The sequence below is a fragment of the Macrotis lagotis genome, chromosome 4 (assembly GCF_037893015.1).
Source record: "Macrotis lagotis isolate mMagLag1 chromosome 4, bilby.v1.9.chrom.fasta, whole genome shotgun sequence".
Classification (NCBI taxonomy): Eukaryota; Metazoa; Chordata; class Mammalia; order Peramelemorphia; family Peramelidae; genus Macrotis; species Macrotis lagotis.
The window spans coordinates 276,516,722-276,521,101 of record NC_133661.1 but is presented as its reverse complement, the minus strand read 5'-3'; the positions used below and the strand labels follow the sequence as shown (position 1 = coordinate 276,521,101).

Below are 4,380 nucleotides of genomic sequence, written 5' to 3'. Positions count from 1 at the left end.
TGGAGTAATTAGCCATTTCCTTCTCTATCTCATTTTACAAATTAGGAACTAAGACAAACAAATATAAGCATCTTGCCCAGTCACAGAGCTAAGTGTCTGAGGCAGGATTTGAACTCAGAAAGATGACTCATTGATTCCAAGTCCAATGCAGCACCTAGCTATCCTCAAAGGAGAAAATCCTCACCAGCAAAATAAACCCATTATATTCATCGAATAAAATTAATTCATATGTGCCTTATTTTTTTTTTTAGTATAGATGAATTGACATTCTTGTGTCAGTGATTTTCTAAGGCAGATTCTCTCAATATTAAAAAAAAGACAGTGCTGGTAACTTCAGAGTTAAAGTCAGAAGAATTTTTATCTAAGCTTTAATCTAAAAGGTTGAGGGGGAAGAGAATGTCTCTGGATAGTGTATTTGACCTCAATTAGTGCTATGTAAGCATTGATTTTTTTTCCTGAAAAAGAGGGAAATGCTTGAAGCTGCTTACTTACTGAAAAGAACTTCATATCATTTTAAAATGAACAGTCATCTTTCTGTCTTTGCCATTTTACAGAATGAAGTAGGATTAGATACATAAATAGGATTTTTTTTAAAAAACTGCACAAACCACCAGGAGATGAGACTCAAGTCACTGCAATAAAGATTTAAGAAACTAGTCTTCATGATTGACTCATCACTTAGTTTCCAGAAAAATCAGCAAAAATGAGAGTAGATCATGATCTTAGAAGAATTCCTATCTATCTGAATCCCATAATTCAGAAGCTCTTTGACAAAATAAACCAGTTTTCTGCTCCTGTTAGAGTGAGTTCTAACTCTTCGGGGAGTCATTGCTTCTTTCTGACTTATATCTGGTAGTTTTGTTTGGAGAAAAGCATATACGTGGGGCCAGATCATGTTGGTTTCTGTTCCAGACAAAGTTTCCAGCACACCTTTTTTCCGGTAATACTCCAGAACAAGTTTTGTTTGGGCCTCATAAGCCTTTAGTCTCTTGGAAACAGTTCCTGGTTTATCATCCTCACGCTGTATAAGGGGCTCTCCAGTAATATCATCAATGCCAATTTTTCGAGGAGGGTTGAATTCAGTGTTGTAAACTCGACCAGAACTTGGATGAATCCACGGAGAAGTGAGAAGTTGCTTAATAACATCAAAGGGTACATTTAGATCAATCACTGTATCTATCTGGTAGACTTTGTCCAAGGCTTCAGCTTGTGGGACAGTCCTGGGGAAACCATCCAACAACCAGCTATATTGAGCTAGATTTTTCAATTCAGGCAGGGCCAGTCGGGTCATGACATCATCTGGTATGAGTTTCCCTTATCAATGAAGGTCTTAGCAAGCATACCAATTTCTGTTCCCTTATTCATGTTGTCCCGGAGCAGGTCCCCGCTGGAGAGGTGCTTCAGGGCTAAGTGCTTGATGATGCGCGAGGACACGGTCCCCTTGCCGGAGCCGGGGGGGCCCCCATGATCACGGCTCGCAGGACGCGCCCGGTCCCCCCCATCTCTGCCGGACAGCCCGAGCGCCCAGCTCCAGGGTAGAACCCAGGGGGGACCTGGCCCCGGGCTCTCCGGCCAGCCTGTGCGTGGGCCCGCCTGCCTCAGCGGCGGCTCCGGGCCATTCGGGCGGCCGGGGCCGCAAGGCTGCGAACAGAATCTCGGGGGACAGCGGCCTGACCCCCCCCCTCGAAGTTTTCTCTTTTATGTTTCTCTTTTTATGTTTCCATAGCCTGAGTTATAAGGGAAGGCTAAAAAAATCATGTAATCAAAACTTTTGTCCTTTTATTTGAGAAAATATCCCATTCATCTTACTAATTAATGGTCAATCAATTTAAAAAATAAGACCCTGGGATATAATTGTGCCAAGTAAAATGTTTGCTGTTCTGCATATTTTCGGAGCTTTATTACTTTCAGCTATTTTTGCCTTATATCTCTTTAATAACTGAAAAGGTCTTTACCTATTCCCAGAAATGATAGCTCTATAGATAATTTCTATGTGAGACCAAATGAATCTTTATAGTCCTATAGCACTTCATAGTTTCTTAGAGTTAGAGTTGGAAGCAACTTTAGATGTCATTAAGTCCAAATTCCTCCTTTATAGATCAGAACACTGACAAAGAGTAGTAAAAGTGACATCCAAGATCACACAGCTAGTAAGTTCTGAAACAGGATTTGTACTCTTCTTGTGTACTCTTTTCACTGGGACATCAAGCTGGCTCTGTTTGGGATCACAGATTGGGATCACTTTTCATTTTATATCCACCACATGTCCAGACCATCAAACCAATTTAAATACTCAAAAATCTCAACATAGATCTGGGAATGGAAGCCAATAGATAACACTTTGGTTTCACAACAAAAGCTGTTCTAAAATTCCTGGGCACCAAGAAACTGTGAGGGTATCCTTAACACACCTCAGGGATGGGGATCATTGGCTAGAAAGGGAGATGGGGAGTCATCTTTGCTATTGCACATCTCTCACCACCATCCCACACAAACTAATCTGACATCTTAGGCAGTCATCCAAATAACTACTAAAGTCTCATCTTGAAATGTAGAACTGAGAACAGCACCTTTCCCCATCCCTATCTGTAGTCCTTTTGGCTCTTTGATGTAAAGCATAGCTTTAATAAATCTCATTTCAATATGAAAGTTTTGTATGTGGACTCTTCTTCCTTTTTCTAGTCTGGATGTTGATTTAACATACACAAATACATTTAGAGAGATTTTAGCTGCTATATAAAGGAAATAAAATGGATAGTAAAACTTGATCTTTTTTTTACTTCATTTTAAAGAAAATCCCATGGATGCAGAAAATAGCATTAATTTCTTGAAACAGAATCTAAGCACTTATTAAGTATCTAGCTGCTCTGGAGACTTAAGCTATCTTCAGCATAGGAATCGTTTTACTTTTTATCTTAAAGAATCTTAGAAATATTCAACTTAAGAAGAATTATCTCTCTTCTAAATCACACACTGATTTCCTACTCTATATCTCCATCTATATATTGGCATACTGTCTCCAGTGAATTATATCATACTAATTCCCACATTCAAACTGATCAGGCACTTCAAGATCTTTACTATCAAAGGTTTGGGCTTATTTTGGAGGTAGATGGGGGGGGTACTGGGCAAAAGAGTTTTCCTGGCAGGAGTTGCTGGAGGGAATGAGTGATCCAGCAATTCTTATTTTGTAAAATTTAGTTTCTCAGCAACAAATATTTTATTCCTGGGTAGCTTCCAACCACTCAGAATTCTTCAGGATACCTCTCCATTCTTTTAATACCAGAGAGAAACACAGTAAAGCACATTACTTTGCATTTAACAAGTAATCAATAAATATTAGTTGAATTTGGAGGTGGGATAGAGTTTGAACTAAAGATTTCATTAGAATAAGTAATTCTCCACTAATGTTGATAAGCAACTCTTTTTGTTTAAGAGAATTGTCAAAGGCAATGAAATTAAGTGAATTATATCTGGTTTGAAACAATTGCTTTGTTATTTGTCCTTAGTTCTTCCAATGATATCAGAAGGGTGATGTTTTGTCTTGTACTGGATTTAAGTGAGGTAGAGTTGTATAAAGAAAGTCCTCAGCCTCACTCTTATGATCATTTAATTCCAGTGACAAGACATAAATCAGGATGTCCTGAGATGACCCCAGATATGGTGGGAGACTTGGACATTTTTAAGCTAAGGTCTTTCTCAGATCTCAGTTTGTCTGAGGCAGCACCCATTCAAGAGATTTAAGGCTAGGTAAGAAATGAAACAAAAAAATGGCCTGGTTTGCTTACTCACAGAGGGGAAAAAAATCAAACTGGGAGAGGAAGACCCTCAGAATTTCTAGACAGTTTGGAAATTAATTGCTACTTACACTCACTCTGAGCTACCATATCCCAAAAAAAGACCAAGTGAAACTTAGTCTGAGCCATAGTATTGACTAGTCAGAGAAAGACAGAGAGATTTGGGTATGAAAATTTGAATCCAGAATAGCTTCATTTGAATCCCATTGAGCACAATCAAAACTTGGTTTTTGGGGTGGCTAGGTCGCACAGTGGATAGAGCACTGGCCCTGGAGTCAGGAGTACCTGAGTTCAAATCCGACCTCAGACACTTAATAATTACCTAGCTGTGTGGCTTTGGGCAAGCCACTTTTACCAAGAAAACTCCAAAAGGACTCATGAAGAGTTGAACACAACTGAAAAATGGCTAAATTAACAACAATCTTGAATCCAAAACCAATTCATTAACTCATAGCTTCAAGATGAATTTTCAACTCATTTTATTTAGCTTACTTCAGTTATAGTAAATAGAAACAATTAAAATAGCAAATCTCTTGCTCTCCAAATCACATGCTTACTTTGTGTATTTTTAAAAATATCTCTT

At 38.7% G+C, this 4,380-nt stretch overlaps 1 pseudogene; it reads right to left on the bottom strand.

Moving 5' to 3' along the window:
* Positions 1–593: 593 nt before the first annotated feature.
* LOC141520426 (GTP:AMP phosphotransferase AK3, mitochondrial pseudogene) lies at positions 594–1,502 on the bottom strand (annotated as a pseudogene).
* Positions 1,503–4,380: the final 2,878 nt, after the last annotated feature.